The sequence below is a fragment of the Brachionichthys hirsutus genome, chromosome 5 (genome assembly GCF_040956055.1).
Source record: "Brachionichthys hirsutus isolate HB-005 chromosome 5, CSIRO-AGI_Bhir_v1, whole genome shotgun sequence".
NCBI classification, from domain to species: Eukaryota; Metazoa; Chordata; class Actinopteri; order Lophiiformes; family Brachionichthyidae; genus Brachionichthys; species Brachionichthys hirsutus.
The window spans coordinates 15,594,734-15,615,980 of NC_090901.1; the positions used below are offsets into that span (position 1 = coordinate 15,594,734).

Sequence of the window (21,247 nt, forward strand, 5' to 3'; positions counted from 1 at the left end):
ATCCGGATCAGATCCAGAATGACATTTTAACATTGAAAACCAATTTAGGGATTAAAAAATCAGTTCAAAATACGCATCAAGTCCAATTCACTTTGAATTTTCTGGTTTGTTTTTCGGCTTGTCCCGTCAGGCCGGATGCCGTTCCTGCTGCCACCCTCTGCTTCTATCCAGGCTTGGGACAGGGGGACGCTACCGTGACCAAGGGGGACGCTACCGTGACCAAGGGGGACGCTACCGTGACCGACGGGGACGCTACCGTGACCCAGGGAGACGCTACCGTGACCCAGGGAGACGCTACCGTGACCCAGGGAGACGCTACCGTGACCGAGGGGGACGCTACCGTGACCCAGGGGGACGCTACCGTGACCCAGGGGGACTTTACCGTCACCCAGGGGGACGCTACCGTGACCCAGGGGGACTTTACCGTCACCCAGGGGGACGCTACCGTGACCCAGGGGGACGCTACCGTGACCCAGGGAGACGCTACCGTGACCCAGGGGGACTTTACCGTGACCGAGGGGGACGCTACCGTGACCGACGGGGACGCTACCGTGACCCAGGGGGACTTTACCGTGACCGAGGGGGACGCTACCGTGACCGACGGGGACGCTACCGTGACCCAGGGAGACGCTACCGTGACCGAGGGAGACGCTACCGTGACCGAGGGGGACGCTACCGTGACCCAGGGGGACGCTACCGTGACCCAGGGGGACTTTACCGTCACCCAGGGGGACGCTACCGTGACCCAGGGGGACTTTACCGTGACCGAGGGGGACGCTACCGTGACCGACGGGGACGCTACCGTGACCCAGGGAGACGCTACCGTGACCGAGGGAGACGCTACCTCTGAGGCTGCATTGGTTGGTGTCTAAAGATACCAAGAACAATCTAGAACCTTTTGGTGCTGATCCAGATCACCATGTGGCTCCAGTCAGGAGGGGAATGAGCTGCTTGGGGGAGGTCTGTGCTCTGGATGGATGAACACACACAGACCGACTGATTGAGCCTCTTCTACTAGTATTCTGCTGCTCTTTAGAAACAAATACACAAACGCATTCCAGATAAATACACGTTTATCTTGTGCTTGCTTCCTCAAAATAAAGGTGACATCAAAGTCAGCGGGAATCGAGCGCATCGATTGATATCTCCATGAGGGCCACCACGACGAGGACGCTCCATGGGACGGTGCCTCTGGACCGGACAGAACTTACCCTGCACCTCAAACCTTACAGAACTGCTGCAGGACGCGTGCGACTGTAACGAGCTACTTGTGTACTGCAGAATGATGGAAAAATACTCTGAATACACTGATGAAAAAAACATCTTCAAGAATTGGACACGCCGAACGCTCTAATCCAGAAGATTAAGAGCAAGAAGCCAAGGGGGGCTTCACAGCACACCTAAACCGGTAACAAAAAGAGCCTGATCTGTATCAATTACACTTTCATCATCCCTGCTGACCGCAGTAATTATAGAGTACTTTCATCTATTTTAGCCCGTTTGAAGATTACGCCCTCCAAAAATATAGTCCGTTAATATGGCTTCAATGTGACTTTTAAAAATTGCTTCTTTAATAACAGTCCTTCTATAAGATGAACGTGCCAGGAGCTCTGGACCCGACAGCATGGCATGACCCGGGTCCACGTCTAGGAGCTCTGGACCCGACAGCATGGCATGACCCTGGTCCACGTCTAGGAGCTCTGGACCCGACAGCACGGCATGACCCGGGTCCACGTCTAGGAGCTCTGGACCCGACAGCACGGCGTGACCCGGGTCCACGTCTAGGAGCTCTGGACCCGACAGCACGGCATGACCCGGGTCCACGTCTAGGAGCTCTGGACCCGACAGCACGGCGTGACCCGGGTCCACGTCTAGGAGCTCTGGACCCGACAGCACGGCGTGACCCGGGTCCACGTCTAGGAGCTCTGGACCCGACAGCACGGCATGACCCGGGTCCACGTCTAGGAGCTCTGGACCCGACAGCACGGCATGACCCGGGTCCACGTCTACAGGATATAACTATTATTAATGCAGGGAGCGTTTCCTGAAAGAGGACTCGGGGGTGTCAGAGACAGCAATGGTTCAGCCGAGGGACAAAACGAGTCACACCGACTAATGGAAAGTCAAGGAGGGTGGTGGTCAAATTAGAGTGAAATTAATACTGAGAGAAAAATGCCCCCCCCCCCCCCCCCAATGAGGACGGACTGACGGACGGAGCGCATTTTCATTAGTTTGTGTTGAGCGAGCAGCTGAAGCCCTGACTGGGGGCGTATATATTTACAATAGTGGAACAAAAGGACAACAATAGCCACGAATAAAGACGCTTGTAGAAAAAGGGAGAGGCAAGTTTTCTAATTCTGTTAATTTCACTTCCACAGCAATTAAAAGCAGGCAGAGATAATGCTGGGAAACAATCGCTGGCTGACAAAGTCTTTCCGTCTTTGTAAATGAAACATCTTTAGGCTAATTCCGACTTCCACGCCTGCTCGTTCACTCTAATTTCAGATTAAATTAACACGGAAAGATTTGGACGTTAACAGAAACGGTGGTGGAGAACTGGAGATCGATCGTGTACATAATATTTTTAGAATTAGCTCTGAGTCTTGCTAGATCTAATTTTCAGCATCTATAAGGACATTTTCATACAATTAATTTCCCTTTAATCATAATTGTACAAAGGCAGTTGTCTGTATAAAATTCCAATTATATTTCTTGCTTAAAATGTAAGTTTGAGTTATGATTTCTGTCCTCATTACAGCTCTGGCTTAATGATTCCATCGCTGCAGAGAAAGTTTCAGCTCCACTTTGTCCCTCCTTTCATCCCAGGAGAAATATTCTCTTTCCACTGGATAGTTAGCGGACGGGACAGCAGGGCGCAGGCGATAAGTACGTCATATTCTACTCCATGTTTCAACGGCTGATACCCACAGGAACATTGGACTGCAGTCATCAAAGAGATGGAGAACAAATAAGAAATGCACGGACTCCATGTGCATGTCTGGAGGAGGCACATCAATGCAGTGGAGACTTGCCCAAAAGCACCAGCAAACGTTTTCAATTAGGAGCCATGGAGACAGGATCGATTTAAATGACAAATGATTTAAATTCAAAAGATCATTAGCTTAAAAAAGAACCTTTTTACACGAGTCAGACATTTATGTTTTCCTGAATCCTTCAATTTGATTCAGCGTCTGATAAAATAAAATAAGAGCGGATGAGGATAGCTGAAGGCTTCCAGTGCGTTCCGAAGCACTTACTCTTGAAAATGCCAATTTAAACATGTCAAGCTAATATTGGGTGTTTTTATTAGCGCTGCCCAGATGAGCTGAAGGAGGGGATGTGATCTATCGGTCTGTCTGTCTGTCCGTTCTCTCACACAGTACCTCAGGACGGAACGTTTGTGTGGGAGTGAATCGTGGTTACATTTTGACATGAATCTAGAACTCGAAGGAAATTCTGGATCACCTTCACTGCCCTTTCGAGTGACCGATAGTAGACCGTTCAAGACAAAACACTGGGCGGTGAAGGACACTGTGGAGGGAGGACATTTGACAATTGTGTCTGGATTAAGACTTTTCTTCCAGTATGGATGTGTAAGAGCTGCAATGGCTCAGGGAGCATTCATGGAGACGTGGGGGCGGAGAAGGAAGCTCCAGAGACTGCAGCCGTCTGTCTCGGGGGGGGGGGGAAGCAGAACAAAGTGCTGAAGCCAGCGAAGACGCTGCTTCATCAGCTCGCCGTCCTCATCAAGCGTGCACGCTCAACAAGGAGGAGGAGAGACATGCACAGAATCACACACCCCGGAGAGAGCCATGAAAGGAGGACGCTCCAGAGACACCTGACTGGGAGTCACATCCTGAGAGGAGCCACTTATTGATCAGAGGAAAGAAAATTGCCTGCTGCTGAGGAAATAATTGTAACAAAGCTTGCACTTTGAACATGTGCCCCCCCCCCCCCCCCCCTCCAATCAAGCTACACACAATGCCGACCAGCCTCACAGGCCATGATACCGATCGGTTGTAGCCATTCAGCCAAAAGCAGGCTTAGATTCCGAGGGGCGACCGACACCTATCTGGAAACAGCAAATTCAGAGATGAAGTCTCATGGTTTGGTGTTTGTTCCACATTCTAAAGGAGAATTACGAGGTTTGGTGTTTGTTCCACATTCTAAAGGAGAATTACGAGGTTTGGTGTTTGTTCCACATTCTAAAGGAGAATTACCTGGTTTGGTGTTTGTTCCACATTCTAAAGGAGAATTACGAGGTTTGGTGTTTGTTCCACATTCTAAAGGAGAATTACGAGGTTTGGTGTTTGTTCCACATTCTAAAGGAGAATTACCTGGTTTGGTGTTTGTTCCACATTCTAAAGGAGAATTACGAGGTTTGGTGTTTGTTCCACATTCTAAAGGAGAATTAAGAGGTTTGGTGTTTGTTCCACATTCTAAAGGAGAATTACCTGGTTTGGTGTTTGTTCCACATTCTAAAGGAGAATTAAGAAGTTTGGTGTTTGTTCCACATTCTAAAGGAGAATTACGTGGTTTGGTGTTTGTTCCACATTCTAAAGGAGGATTACGAGGTTTGGTGTTTGTTCCACATTCTAAAGGAGGATTACGAGGTTTGGTGTTTGTTCCACATTCTAAAGGAGGATTACGAGGTTTGGTGTTTGTTCCACATACTAAAGGAGAATTACGAGGTTTGGTGTTTGTTCCACATTCTAAAGGAGGATTATGAGGTTTGGTGTTTGTTCCACATTCTAAAGGAGGATTACGTGGTTTGGTGTTTGTTCCACATTCTAAAGGAGGATTACGAGGTTTGGTGTTTGTTCCACATTCTAAAGGAGGATTACGAGGTTTGGTGTTTGTTCCACATTCTAAAGGAGGATTACGAGGTTTGGTGTTTGTTCCACATACTAAAGGAGAATTACGAGGTTTGGTGTTTGTTCCACATTCTAAAGGAGGATTATGAGGTTTGGTGTTTGTTCCACATTCTAAAGGAGGATTACGTGGTTTGGTGTTTGTTCCACATTCTAATGGAGAATTACGTGGTTTGGTGTTTGTTCCACATTCTAAAGGAGGATTACGAGGTTTGGTGTCTGTTCCACATTCTAAAGGAGAATTACGAGGTTTGGTGTCTGTTCCACATTCTCAAGGAGAATTACGTGGTTTGGTGTTTGTTCCACATTCTAAAGGAGGATTACGTGGTTTGGTGTTTGTTCCACATTCTAAAGGAGAATTACGTGGTTTGGTGTTTGTTCCACATTCTAATGGAGAATTACGTGGTTTGGTGTTTGTTCCACATTCTAAAGGAGGATTACGAGGTTTGGTGTCTGTTCCACATTCTAAAGGAGAATTACGAGGTTTGGTGTCTGTTCCACATTCTCAAGGAGAATTACGTGGTTTGGTGTTTGTTCCACATTCTAAAGGAGAATTACGAGGTTTGGTGTTTGTTCCACATTCTAAAGGAGAATTACGAGGTTTGGTGTTTGTTCCACATTCTAAAGGAGAATTACGTGGTTTGGTGTTTGTTCCCACATTCTAAAGGAGGATTACGTGGTTTGGTGTTTGTTCCACATTCTAAAGGAGAATTACGTGGTTTGGTGTTTGTTCCACATTCTAAAGGAGGATTACGAGGTTTGGTGTTTGTTCCACATTCTAAAGGAGAATTACGAGGTTTGGTGTTTGTTCCACATTCTAATGGAGAATTACGTGGTTTGGTGTCTGTTCCACATTCTAAAGGAGGATTACGAGGTTTGGTGTTTGTTCCACATTCTAAAGGAGAATTACGAGGTTTGGTGTCTGTTCCACATTCTCAAGGAGAATTACGAGGTTTGGTGTTTGTTCCACATTCTAAAGGAGAATTACGAGGTTTGGTGTTTGTTCCACATTCTAATGGAGAATTACGTGGTTTGGTGTTTGTTCCACATTCTAAAGGAGGATTACGAGGTTTGGTGTCTGTTCCACATTCTAAAGGAGAATTACGAGGTTTGGTGTCTGTTCCACATTCTCAAGGAGAATTACGTGGTTTGGTGTTTGTTCCACATTCTAAAGGAGGATTACGAGGTTTGGTGTTTGTTCCACATTCTAAAGGAGGATTACGTGGTTTGGTGTTTGTTCCACATTCTAGCACAGGCTGAATGAAAGGAAGACAAGAGGAACCATCCAGGCAGTAAAACATCGAGTCTAAAGCAGCCAATGAGTGACGAGCTGCTGAAAGGCCTTTTCAACATTTCCTACTTTCAGTCACTCTTTAGGACATAAAGGTGTTGATGTGAGCAGAACTCACTGTTCCACATGTTAGAACATAAAGTGTTTATGGAACATTCTCCTCCCTCATCTCTCCATCCATCCTATACATTCTGGGTTCCTCCATCATCATTATCTCTCTGTTCCTCAACCCCAGTGCCAGAAACACCTCTCGTTCCTTTCCTCAGTCGCGCTTCCTCCCCCCCCCCCCACGCCTCTTCCTTTTTTTTCCCGCGCGGTGACTGCTAGCCTCACCGCGCGGATAGCTGCGAGCCGTTGGCGGTTATCGGCTCCTGCAGACGCTCTCTGCCGGTCTGATCTGTCTCCTCTTCATTAAGCAAATACGCCGACGTGGAAATGAAAACATAATAGCTATTTGATTTCTAGTGAGATATTTTGCATATTGGTTCGGAGCTGATAGTGAAATTTCATCAAGTCGTTTTTTCCACTCCTTCTGTCTTCCCTCCCTCCCCTCCACCATCCCCCCTCCCTCCATACTCATGCTTTAAAAATGGAATTACTTAGCTGGGCTGGCTTTCACAGATTTCTTTGCATTGCTGGGAAGAGAGAGAGAGAGAGAGAGAGAGAGAGAGAGAAATCTGTTCCCCAGGAAGTCTACTTAACCGATTAAATATCCCCCATTCCCATTTTCTGCCTCTCTCCTTTCGATAACAAGGAAGAACATTTAAAGAATTCTCAGTGCTTTAGGTTGACTATACTAATCTGAGATAGGAGTGAGAAAATTAACTCCTTAATGAGCAGAGCCGTCTCCCTGATAAAGGTCCTGGGTGAACAGAGAACAGATAGAAAGGAGGGATGGAGAGGAATGGAAGAAAGGAGGAGAGAGCGGGTAACAATTCGTTTCTCTCTTCCTCCTCTTCGATGTTTGCTTCTTGGGCGTGAGCGACAGCTGGGATGGATGGGCCAGCGTGAGGGTCGCCTTCCTGCCCCCTGGGGGAGGGCATCAGCAGCCTCTTCATCGCGGGCCAGCCCTGGGTCCTCTCCGGGTTCTCCCCGTGTCTGTGTGGGTTCTCTCCGGGTTCTCCCCGTGTCTGTGTGGGTTCTCTCCGGGTTCTCCCCGTGTCTGTGTGGGTTCTCTCCGGGTTCTCCCCGTGTCTGTGTGGGTTCTCTCCGGGTTCTCCCCCTGTCTGTGTGGGTCCTCTCCGGGTTCTCCCCGTGTCTGTGTGGGTTCTCTCCGGGTTCTCCCCGTGTCTGCGTGGGTTCTCTCCGGGTTCTCCCCGTGTCTGTGCGGGTTCTCTCCGGGTTCTCCCCGTGTCTGTGTGGGTTCTCTCCGGGTTCTCCCCGTGTTTGCGTGGGTTCTCTCCGGGTTCTCCCCGTGTCTGTGTGGGTTCTCTCCGGGTTCTCCCCCTGTCTGTGTGGGTTCTCTCCGGGTTCTCCCCCTGTCTGTGTGGGTCCTCTCCGGGTTCTCCCCGTGTCTGTGTGGGTTCTCTCCGGGTTCTCCCCGTGTCTGCGTGGGTTCTCTCCGGGTTCTCCCCGTGTCTGTGCGGGTTCTCTCCGGGTTCTCCCCGTGTCTGTGTGGGTCCTCTCCGGGTTCTCCCCGTGTCTGTGTGGGTTCTCTCCGGGTTCTCTCCGTGTCTGTGTGGGTTCTCTCCGGGTTCTCCCCGTGTCTGCGTGGGTTCTCTCCGGGTTCTCCCCGTGTCTGTGCGGGTTCTCGCCGTGTCTGTGTGGGTCCTCTCCGGGTTCTCCCCGTGTCTGCGTGGGTTCTCTCCGGGTTCTCCCCATGTCTGTGTGGGTCCTCTCCGGGTTCTCCCCGTGTCTGTGTGGGTTCTCTCTGGGTTCTCCCCGTGTCTGTGTGGGTTCTCTCCGGGTTCTCCCCATGTCTGTGTGGGTCCTCTCCGGGTTCTCCCCGTGTCTGCGTGGGTTCTCCCCGTGTCTGCGTGGGTTCTCTCCGGGTTCTCCCCGTGTCTGCATGGGTTCTCTCCGGGTTCTCCCCGTGTCTGTGTGGGTCCTCTCCGGGTTCTCCCCGTGTCTGTGTGGGTTCTCTCCGGGTTCTCCCCGTGTCTGTGTGGGTTCTCTCCGGGTTCTCCCCCTGTCTGCGTGGGTTCTCTCCGGGTTCTCCCCGTGTCTGCGTGGGTTCTCTCCGGGTTCTCCCCGTGTCTGCGTGGGTTCTCTCCGAGTTCTCCCCATGTCTGCGTGGGTTCTCTCCGGGTTCTCCCCGTGTCTGCGTGGGTCCTCTCCGGGTTCTCCCCGTGTCTGCATGGGTTCTCTCCGGGTTCTCCCCGTGTCTGCGTGGGTTCTCTCCGGGTTCTCCCCGTGTCTGCGTGGGTTCTCTCCGGGTTCTCCCCGTGTCTGTGTGGGTTCTCTCCGGGTTCTCCCCGTGTCTGCGTGGGTTCTCTCCGGGTTCTCCCCGTGTCTGCGTGGGTCCTCTCCGGGTTCTCCCCGTGTCTGCGTGGGCTCTCTACGGGTTCTCCCCGTCTGCCTGGGTCTTCTCCGGGTTCTCCCCGTGTCTGCGTGGGTTCTCTACGGGTTCTCCCCGTGTCTGTGTGGGTTCTCTCCGGGTTCTCCCCCTGTCTGCGTGGGTTCTCTACGGGTTCTCCCCGTGTCTGTGTGGGTTCTCTCCGGGTTCTCCCCGTGTCTGCGAGGGTTCTCTACGGGTTCTTCCCCTGTCTGCGAGGGTTCTCTACGGGTTCTCCCCTGTCTGCGAGGGTTCTCTACGGGTTCTCCCCCTGTCTGCGTGGGTTCTCTCCGGGTTCTCCCCATGTCTGCGTGGGTCCTCTCCGGGTTCTCCCCGTGTCTGCGTGGGTCCTCTCCGGGTTCTCCCCGTGTCTGCGTGGGTCCTCTCCGAGTTCTCTCCGGGATCTCCCCGTGTCTGCCTGGGTCCTCTCCGGGTTCTCCCCGTGTCTGTGTGGGTTCTCTCTGGGTTCTCCCCGTGTCTGCCTGGGTCCTCTCCGGGTTCTCCCCATGTCTGCGTGGGTTCTCTACGGGTTCTCCCCGTGTCTGCGAGGGTTCTCTACGGGTTCTCCCCCTGTCTGCGAGGGTTCTCTACGGGTTCTCCCCCTGTCTGCGTGTCAGAAGATGAATGACAGAAACCACAAGAACATTTTCTGATGAAAGAAGAGACTTCATTCCTTCGTTTGTGAGGTTCCGTGTTCCTGGCACTCGATGAGTTAAACTGATTTGGCTCGGTCCGATCTGACGCTGGGTGAATCTGATTGGTGTGTTTTAGAGCTTCATTGATCAATGCATTATATTAAATAGATGATAGCCTCATTCTAACCCTAAAAAGCTGAAACATCAGCAATAACATAATAATAATAATAATAATAACATAATAATAATAATAATAATAATGATAATAAGATAATAATAATAATAATAATAATAATAATAATAATGATAATAAGATAATAATAATAATAGCATAATGATAATAACAATAACAATAATAATAACACGATGATAACAATATAATAACAATGATAATAAGATAATAATAATAATAGCATAATGATAATAACAATAACAATAATAATAACACGATGATAACAATATAATAACAATGATAATAACATAATAATAGTACAATAATAATAATAGCATAATGATAATAATAATAAATAACATAATAATAATAACATAATGATAATAATATAATAACAATGATAATAACATAATAATAATAATAGCATAATGATAATAATAATAACAACATAATAATTATTGTAATAACATTCATTCTTTTTAATCAGCTGTTGAATATTTCTCCTTTTGTCAGTCGTCAGGTGAACGATGACACTCTTGTCTTCATAAACAGCGATGACAATACGGAGATGAGAAGAGGGATGAAGAAAAGGCGGCGTTCTAGGAAGTAGAAGAAGAAAGAGGGGAGCTGCTGGGATGGAGGGATGGAGGGATGGAGGGATGGAGGGATAGAGAGCAGCTCAGACGGCGCCGGCGCCGAGACCCTGGACCGCTGCAGCGAGAACGCCAGCCGATAAGCCGGACTGATAAGAGACAGAAAAGAGCAGCAGATTTGAACTTTCCCACCGTCCTAAGATCCACAGAGGAAGGGGGGGGGGGGGGGGGGTCGATCCGACTTCTTACTGAATCTCTCCCTATCTGCGCCTCGCCCCCTACACACACACACACACACACACACACACAGCTGAACAGTTCTACTGTAGCAAGTTCCATGAATGATCAGTGGGAACCAACATGGAGCACTCACAAAAGAATGGTGCACACACACACACACACACACGCGCACACACACACACACACACACAAGGTCATATATTGTGTGAAGTCAAACCATCATTGCCTGATCTTCAAATCATATCAGAGCGAGTGTTGCTGTCCATATCTCTGCTTCTCACCGGAGACTTGCCCTTGAGTGAAATGGTGAGTGTTCACACACACACACACACACACACACGCACACACACACACACACACGCACACGCACATACGCACAGAGTTTGATTAAAGAAAACGAGGTCATTCCTGTAGGTTTGCTGATGGGACTCATCAGAGCAACATTCCCACGCACTGACGCTGATTCAGCAGTAAAGGCGTGGCTTGATGAGACTCCATGAAGCGAGGAACTCGTGGCTGAACATTCAGGGGGGGCTCCGATTCTGAATCAATTCAAGATTAGGTTCAACTTGAACTGAGAGTTTTCCCATGTTTTGAGGAAATCTTGCAGCCTTGAGGTTGTTTCATGAGCAGATAAAAGCTGCAGGTGACGGCGGCCAAAAACACCAGCTCCTCTGAGCAGCTCAGCGGAGTGGCCCCCGCTACGCCAGCCCTTAGAACGCCCCCCCCCCCCCCTCGTGTGGAAAAACAAAGAAAAGCAAATTGCTTCTAAATGAAGAGTGAGATGCTTCAGCGTGCACGCTGCCGGCGTTAGCATGAATGAACTCGAGTAAAGGAAAACAAACCGATAAGGGTTAGCTGGTGAGCTAATGCTAGCATGATTAGCAGCCAGCTAAAGCAGGCCTGCGTGGCTCATTGAGCAAGATGCAGAGATGTGTTTGTTCTTTGAGCTATTCATATTCTACTGGGCAACAGTACAAATCTGCCGGTTGAAGTTTTACAAAATGCACCAATCACATCAAAGGAAGAAAACCTGCAGCGAATCGGACGCATGATTTCAGGTGAATTCAATCACGGCTCCTTGATCTCAGTGCTGAATAGAGATGGGAGGCGGGTGAGAGATGATCGACACTGTCCTCCCTCCCTCACCCCCCCTGAACATCACCTCTCTGACGCACGCCAAAGAGCTTTGATGTCTCATCGCCGTGAACACGGACTAGAAAGAAAAGCTCGTCCGTCTCGCCGGAGCTACGAGTGTTTCCAGATCTCTTTCACTCAAGTCATCATCCATTAGTGTTTCTAACCCTGACACTGCTCACACACACACACACACACACGCACACACACACACACACACACACACACACACACACACGTGTTACTGTTGGGCTCAGACTAAACACACTGGAAAACAGCTCCTTCAAACACAGACAATAATATGAATGAGAATACGTGTGTGTGTGTGTGTGTGTGTGTGCCTGTGTGTGTGTGTGTGTGTGTGTCTGTGTGTGTGCGTGTGTGTGAGCAGTATGCACTAATGAGACTTTAGAGGAGTTAACAGCAAGTAAATAGGCATTGCTCCAAAAATGATCAAACAAGGATTCCTACGGGGGGGGGGGGGGGGTACAACAGATAAATAGCTATCAGTTAGTCCTCAATGACTGCGTGGTGGGGGGAGGAGCCAGCACGAGGGACGTCGTACATACAGGACATAGTATACTATTAATAATAAAGTATTTGGTGACAATACTACTACTACTACCGTACTTTCTTCTTGTCCCGTGAGACGTCACCACAGCAACCCAACATTCTCCACTTCACCCTGTCCTTTGCATCGTCCTCCCTGACTACGTCCATGTCTCTTCTCCTGGGTCGTCCTCTAGTCCTGTTTCCTGGCAGTTCCATCCTCAGCATCCTTCTACCGATATAGTCCCTGTCTCTCCTCTGGACATGTCCAAACCATCAAAGTCTGGTCTCTCTGACCTTGTCTCCAAAATGTCTAACCTTCACTGTCCCTCTTATTGTCTCATTTCTAATCCTGTCCAACCTGCTCACTCCCAAGGAGAACCTCAGCATCTTCATCTCCTCCACTTCTAGCTCCGCCTCCTGTCTTTTCCTCAGAGACACTGTCTCTAAGCCGTCCATCATGGCTGTCCTCGCCACTGTCTCTAAGCCGTCCATCATGGCTGTCCTCACCACTGTCTCTAAGCCGTCCATCATGGCTGTCCTCACCACTGTCTCTAAGCCGTCCATCATGCTGTCCTCACCACTGTCTTGTAGACCTGTCCCTTCGTCCTATCACAGAGCACACCTGATACTCTCCTCCCCCCGTTCCAGCCTGCCTGCACACGATTCTTCACCTCCTTTCCACATTCTCTCCATCACTCTGCTCTGTTGACCCGAGGTACCTGAAGTCCTCTCCCTTCTTTACGTCTCTTCCTTGTAGCTTCACTGTCCCCCCTGGGACCTTCTCATGTACACACATGTACTCTGTTTTACTCCTGCTCACCTTCATCCCTCTCTTTTCTAGAGCAGACCTCCACTTCTCTAGATTCTCCTCTACCTGCAGATCACAATGTCATCTGCAAACATCATATTCAGAGGAGCTTCCTGTCTCACCTCATCTGTTAGTCTGTCCATCACCATGGCAACAAAAAGGGGCTCAGAGCTGATCCCTGGTGCATCCCACCTCTACACTAAACTCCCCTGTTTCTCCTACGGCACACTTTACTGCTGTCCTACATGTCCTGAAGTACTCTGACATACTTCTCTGCCACTCCAGACTTTCTCATGCAGTACTACAGTACCTCATGCAGTACCACAGTACCTCATGCAGTACTACAGTACCTCATGCAGTACCACAGTTCCTCATGCAGTACCACAGTTCCTCTCTGTACACCCTGTCCTAGGCTTTCTCTAGATCTACAAAGACACGATGCAGCTCCTTCTGACCTCCCCTGTACAGTAATACCTTGACATACAAGTGCTCTTAGATATATTTTGACATATTCTGCTTTGAGATGCTACCATAAATCCGAGATACGAGCACGCTTCCAGATGCTGACGCTCGACTGCGTGCGCTTCACTCATTCAGTGATTTTCGCTGCCTTTGTGAGTCACGTGTCCAAAGAAAGCGAGCGGTCAGGATGGCAGTGAGAAGAAAGAAACGCATGATGAAGATGGAGTTGAAACATGAAATCGTGCAACGTGACCGTGGCGACCGTAGCGCACGATAGCAGCAGGGCGACCGTAGCGCACGATAGCAGCAGGGCGACCGTAGCGCACGATAGCACCAGGGCGACCGTAGCGCACGATAGCACCAGGGCGACCGTAGCGCACGATAGCACCAGGGCAACCGTAGCGCACGATAGCACCAGGGCGACGTTAGCGCACGATAGCACCAGGGCGACCGTAGCGCACGATAGCACCAGGGCGACCGTAGCGCACGATAGCAGCAGGGCGACCGTAGCGCACGATAGCACCAGGGCGACGGTAACGCACGATAGCACCAGGGCGACCGTAGCGCACGATAGCACCAGGGCGACCGTAGCGCACGATAGCAGCAGGGCGACCGTAGCGCACGATAGCAGCAGGGCGACCGTAGCGCACGATAGCACCAGGGTGACCGTAGCGCACGATAGCAGCAGGGCGACCGTAGCGCACGATAGCAGCAGGGCGACCGTAGCGCACGATAGCAGCAGGGCGACCGTAGCGCACGATAGCAGCAGGGCGACCGTAGCGCACGATAGCACCAGGGCGACCGTAGCGCACGATAGCACCAGGGCGACGGTAGCGCACGATAGCAGCAGGGCGACCGTAGCGCACGATAGCACCAGGGCGACCGTAGCGCACGATAGCACCAGGTCGACCGTAGCGCACGATAGCAGCAGGGCGACCGTAGCGCACGATAGCACCAGGGCGACGGTAACGCACGATAGCACCAGGGCGACGGTAGCGCACGATAGCACCAGGTCGACCGTAGCGCACGATAGCACCAGGGCGACCGTAGCGCACGATAGCACCAGGGCAACCGTAGCGCACGATAGCACCAGGGCGACCGTAGCGCACGATAGCACCAGGGCGACCGTAGTGCACGATAGCACCAGGGCGACCGTAGCGCACGATAGCACCAGGGCGACCGTAGCGCACGATAGCACCAGGGCGACGTTAGCGCACGATAGCACCAGGGCGACCGTAGCGCACGATAGCACCAAGGCGACCGTAGCGCACGATAGCACCCGGGCGACCGTAGCGCACGATAGCACCAGGTCGACCGTAGCGCACGATAGCACCAGGGCGACGTTAGCGCACGATAGCACCAGGGCGACCGTAGCGCACGATAGCACCAGGGCGACCGTAGCGCACGATAGCAGCAGGGCGACCGTAGCGCACGATAGCACCAGGGCGACGGTAACGCACGATAGCGCCAGGGCGACCGTAGCGCACGATAGCACCAGGGCGACCGTAGCGCACGATAACACCAAGGCGACCGTAGCGCACGATAGCACCAGGGCGACCGTAGCGCACGATAACACCAAGGCGACCGTAGCGCACGATAGCACCCGGGCGACCGTAGCGCACGATAGCACCAGGTCGACCGTAGCGCACGATAGCACCCGGGCGACCGTAGCGCACGATAGCACCAAGGCGACCGTAGCGCACGATAGCACCAGGGCGACCGTAGCGCACGATAGCACCAGGGCGACCGTAGCGCACGATAGCACCAGGGCGACCGTAGCGCACGATAGCACCAGGTCGACCGTAGCGCACGATAGCAGCAGGGCGACCGTAGCGCACGATAGCACCAGGTCGACCGTAGCGCACGATAGCACCAGGGCGACCGTAGCGCACGATAGCAGCAGGGCGACCGTAGCGCACGATAGCACCAGGGCAACCGTAGCGCACGATAGCACCAGGGCGACCGTAGCGCACGATAGCACCAGGGCGACCGTAGCGCACGATAGCACCAGGGCGACCGTAGTGCACGATAGCACCAGGGCGACCGTAGCGCACGATAGCACCAGGGCGACCGTAGCGCACGATAGCACCAGGGCGACGTTAGCGCACGATAGCACCAGGGCGACCGTAGCGCACGATAGCACCAAGGCGACCGTAGCGCACGATAGCACCCGGGCGACCGTAGCGCACGATAGCACCAGGTCGACCGTAGCGCACGATAGCACCAGGGCGACGTTAGCGCACGATAGCACCAGGGCGACCGTAGCGCACGATAGCACCAGGGCGACCGTAGCGCACGATAGCAGCAGGGCGACCGTAGCGCACGATAGCACCAGGGCGACGGTAACGCACGATAGCGCCAGGGCGACCGTAGCGCACGATAGCACCAGGGCGACCGTAGCGCACGATAACACCAAGGCGACCGTAGCGCACGATAGCACCAGGGCGACCGTAGCGCACGATAACACCAAGGCGACCGTAGCGCACGATAGCACCCGGGCGACCGTAGCGCACGATAGCACCAGGTCGACCGTAGCGCACGATAGCACCCGGGCGACCGTAGCGCACGATAGCACCAAGGCGACCGTAGCGCACGATAGCACCAGGGCGACCGTAGCGCACGATAGCACCAGGGCGACCGTAGCGCACGATAGCACCAGGGCGACCGTAGCGCACGATAGCACCAAGGCGACCGTAGCGCACGATAGCAGCAGGGCGACCGTAGCGCACGATAGCACCGGGGCGACCGTAGCGCACGATAGCACCGGGGTGACCGTAGCGCACGATAGCACCAGGGCGACCGTAGCGCACGATAGCACCAGGGTGACCGTAGCGCACGATAGCACCAGGGCGACGGTAGCGCACGATAGCACCAGGGCGACGGTAGCGCACGATAGCACCCGGGCGACCGTAGCGCACGATAGCACCAGGGTGACCGTAGCGCACGATAGCACCAGGGTGACCGTAGCGCACGATAGCACCAGGGCGACCGTAGCGCACGATAACGATTTGTTTGTATTATACCTCTATAAAATATTCTGAAAAACGTAAGTATTTTATCCGATTACTCAATTAATCAAATTAATTAACCAATAGATGAATCAGAAGTTGAAGTAGAAATAAGAACCGATCCGAAATGCAATACGCCGTCGTTCCACATGACAGAATCTGAGCTTTGGACACCAAGAAGAGGAAGCTTCTCACAGAGAAATACCACGAACGCGAGGGGGGGGGGGGGGGGGGGGGGGGTCAGAGAAGTGATGAAGATGAAGAGACAGACAAGCAAAGAAAAAGAGAAAGAGATGGAAAAGAAAGAGGAAGACTTTGGGTTGACAGAGGGAGCAGAAACATAGAGGGGGGGCGGGGGGAGACACTCAACTGGGCTTTGCATTGTTATCTCCGCCTGCTGTCACAAGGCTTAAAATAAAAATAAAAATAAAGCGCGTTGGTGTGATCGCCCCCTGGAGCATGGAGGGGGGGGCGTAAAGAGATAGCTGCCTAAATATAACTGCTGCATGGCTGGCAGCAACAAAGAAAGGGGGTCTGCTCAAGAGGGGGGCCTCACTGAAGCCCTCACTGCCCAGATAACATGCACGATAAGGCAGCGTGCGTGTGTGTGTGTGTGTGTGTGTGTGTGTGTGTGTGTCATCTATAACTACGATGCTGTTTAAACATATGCATGTCCAGAGTTACTGAATTTGAACACACTAATGGAATAGAGCTCATTCACACACACGCACACACACACACGCACACACACGCACGCACACGCACGCACACACGGAGCAGATCCCAGATCTGCCTCAACAAAGGAAGTATCAGCGCCACCCCTCCAACGCAAAAAGTCACAACGGGATCGGTGCTTTCCTCAGATGATGGTCGGATAAAGGGAGGAGAGCAAAATGTCAGAGATGATAAATGGGATGATGCCGAGACAAGATCTCTCTCTCACACACACGCACACACACACGCACACACACACAGCGCACGGTGCAGGAAGGCCGGAGGAACACCCGCCTCCTCGTGTAACGACACACACGTCATGCATCAGGTCGCACCTTAACGTTCACCTGCTGACCCAGGAGGGCCCGCCTTAGCGAGGAAAGCTTTTATATTTAAATATGTACCCACAAACGTTCTTTCTTTTGATTCGTCTTTCTCCAGAGCTTTGGAAGCGACTCGGTCGATTTCGTCGTGATTGATCGTCATTCGTAGAACTCGACCGATTGATTGGGACCCGATTTAGCTAAATTGATTACTCCACATGGTCCATGGCGCCTGAGTGTGTGCGTGAATGGTTGTCTGTCTGTGAGGCCCCGTGATGCCCCGTGATGCCCCGCCCATGCATTTGGGCTGACTCCGCCTCTCGCCATGGAGAGCTGGGAGAGGCTCAGCTTTTAAAGCAGACGAATGTTGAAACGCTTTCCTCTGCTGCGCTCTGTGATTGGCTCCTGATGACCTGAACCCTTCATCATCTGGATGAACTGATGATGATGATGATGATCTGGTGATCAGGCCACATTCAAGATCACATCGTGTCTCGGTCTGATGTCTTCCTGGGCTTCAGAGACCTGCAGCTTGGCCCAAGTGAATTGTGTATGCCTGTCTGTGCGGCGGGGGCGGGGGCGGGGGCAGAGGGGGGGGGGGGGGGCTTCAGAGATAATTTGAATATCTGGCTGGTGTGCATTGCTGATAGTGTTTTAAGGCACGGTGCACGGAGCGCTGGTAGTACCTATCTGTAATTAGTAACCATTCCCTATCACTGATAAGACAAACTATGTCTGACCTCTTCCATTTGGTCACCATAGCAACCCAGCACCCCAACCCTGGCACCAATGCCCTCCCCTTCGCATTATTTTTAGTGATTAAACAGCAAATAGCAGCAGAGATGAGAGGAGCCGATAGGATTATGATTAATAATAGTCCTCCACATGGTCCTCAGAGGGTGTGTGTGCGTGTGTGTGTGCGTGCGTGTGTGTGTGTGTGTGCGTTGAGGAGGAGGAGGAGCCAGTCAGTGTCACGCAGTCATTGTGAAAAGGTTTGGCTTTTTAACGGTGAATAATGGTAATTCAAGACGAGCCGAGCGTGAGATAAAAGCAGCGGGGGGGGGGGGGGGGGGGGGTATTAGCCCCACCCACTCAGCGCTTGCCTGCTATTGGCCCTTATTTTGTGAGAAGTGCTGTGGAAGTTCTATCGGCCAATGAATAATGAATGCTGGGTCCCTGATCAATTTCATGTTCTGAAACGAGAGAAAGGATCTCGTTGTGGAACTCCGACCCTCTTTAGAATATTTGAGCACATTTTCTGAATCAATTATTGAACAAAATGAATGAATGTATAAAATACAGGTTGAAAGTAAACGTCAACGTTAATGGAGGACCATTGATCGGTATCCACGACGATCGACCGGACCACGAAGAGCCCACTTCCAGATCCGTCGCGTCTGTGGGGCACAATAAGCCTCATTTAAACGTCCTGAGACCGGGATGGGGGGGGGGGCATTGCCTCTCTCAGGTAAATAACCGAAGCGTAGAGCCCTTGGTGAAGGCCCACCCCTAGAATGACTGCTTTGTCCTTCCCACCCGTGTGAGGCCCTCCCCAGGAAGCCCCCCCCCTTGCACGTAAAGCAGCAGCAGGTGACTGAAAGGTCAGCGAGGGGAGGGCCGGGGTCGCTGCTGCGGGACGCCCAGCCCCAGCGCCACGCTGCACCGGCTCTACCTGAGACGCTCCTCATGTTAACCTCCGGGGGCGCCGCTTCATTTGAACACCTGTCGCTAAAACGCAGGTCCAGGTTGTCCGAGAGAAGCAGGCAGCGTAAATGCAACCAGTCCTGTCTTCGAGGGACGCAGGGGTGCTGGCAGGCTGTTCTCAGATCAGATTAGACCGAGGGGGGGGGGGGGGGGGGGGGGTTCAGCCAATCAGATGAATGTCAGCCATCCATAGATCTTTCACAGATAAGAGACATTCTGGGATATGACTGGAAAAGTCCTGCCCCCAGTGGAGCTCCGGAGTGATTCACACACACGCACACACACACACACACACACTCACTCACACACACACACACACTCACTCACACACACATAGCTGTGGTGCAAGCAAACACAAACACACACACACACACAGACACACACACACACACACACACACACACACTCACTCTCACACACACACACTCACACACACACACACACACACACACACACCATGCATAGCTGTGGTGCAGGCAAACACACACACACACACACACACACACACACACACCATGCATAGCTGTGGTGCAGGCAAACACAAACACACACACACACTCACACACACACACACACACACACACACCATGCATAGCTGTGGTGCAGGCAAACACACACACACACACACACACAGAACGTGCTGCTTGAATTAGCCACCGTGATGCTGAGGAGGCATTCAGTCGGGCTAATCTTTTATCTTTCACCCTCCCAAACGATTTCCTAAAGTCGCTCTCCGTCCGCTGACAGTTGACGCTCCACTTTTTACGCTTTCATTATTTATTTATCTATTTTTGCTTTGTGTGAATTCAGCTAAAATACTTCTAAAGCGCTTAATGGCCCTATCGCTGCCTCAGATCTGCTGCCACATGCTTTTTTTTTGGGGGGGGGGGGGGGGGGTATTCTCCGGCCCGGCCCCCGAAGAGCTGCAGCGTTATCAACCCGTCTCGACAAGAATGACACGGCCAATTATTGACAAATGATTCCTTCATAGAATGACAGTAAGACAAGGAGGGGAGGGGGGGGGCGGGGGGGCTGGCTTGATGAGTGGAGCGCCCCCCCCCCTAACAACCCTGAGGAGACAGGCATCTATCAGATTCTATTTAAGAGCTCGGCACAAAGCTGCCCGCGTTAGCTGCTATTATACGCTCACGAACTTTGTCACGATCCTAACGGCTCTTTGGTGAGCTTCAGAATTCAGGAACACGTTCCCTTGTGTGTGTGCGTGTGTGTGTGTGTGTGCGTGCGTGTGTGCGTGCACGCGTGCACGCGGGTCAAGGACGAGATATCAATGACGCATACCCAACGTTTTCAAAAATCTCAGAAGTGACTAAAGCTTGAAGAAGAGGAGGATGAAGATGAGACGAGGACATCTAATAGTTCTAATCATCTAATCAATGACACGGATAGCGCCCGACTCGCGGAGCCTCCTTCCTCGCCAGGGCAGCACCTGAACCTGGTCGTTTCACGCACCTTTATCAAAGGAAGGAAGCGATAGCGATCTATTTATATCCAGCGAGCAGCTGCTAATGCTAACGCAGCCGTTATCGCCGACATCGTAATCGGGGACTTTGGTATCTGACGGTCAGATGGCCGTGTGATAGTCGCCGACGGGTTCACCGGAAGGACCGGTGCAGAGCTGGCAGCCTGCGGAGAACTTTGACCTCAGCAGAACTTTCTGCTGAGAACTTTGACCTCAGCAGAACGTTTCTGCTGAGAACTTTGACCTCAGAAGAACGTTCTGCTTAGAACTTTGACCTCAGAAGAACGTTCTGCTGAGAACTTTGACCTCAGCAGAACGTTCCTACGCGCACAGGTCACGCCATCTCATGGGAACGCCGTTTACATTACACTGTAATCAATTGGACTCAAATGAGCAAAATCCTCTTCCTGCTTTATCTTCTGGCGTTTAATGAAATGAAAGATCAAAGCAAGTCACGGACGACTCGTCTTTTCACGAGACGTTGTTGGAATGTAAAGAATGAACTCGTTACCCAATCTCCAGGTCAAACGGGCTTCTTCTTAGCAAACCAGCAAGAGGACAGACTTGTAAAAGTAAAGACATGTCCTCAAAGCGTCGTTGACCCATCAGGTCTGTCGTAGGACGCCGTGAGGGACGGAGGACAGAGAGGACAGACTTGTAAAAGTAAAGACATGTCCTCAAAGCGTCGTTGACCTATCAGGTCTGTCGTAGGACGCCGTGAGGGACGGAGGACAGAGAGGACAGACTTGTAAAAGTAAAGACA

At 51.7% G+C, this 21,247-nt stretch overlaps 1 protein-coding gene across 1 annotated transcript in view; it reads right to left on the minus strand.

Annotated features, from left to right (window-relative positions):
* Positions 1-21,247, minus strand: part of zfpm1 (zinc finger protein, FOG family member 1) — a 101,318-nt gene that overhangs the window by 63,588 nt on the left and 16,483 nt on the right. The gene's annotated exons all lie outside the window — the stretch shown is intronic.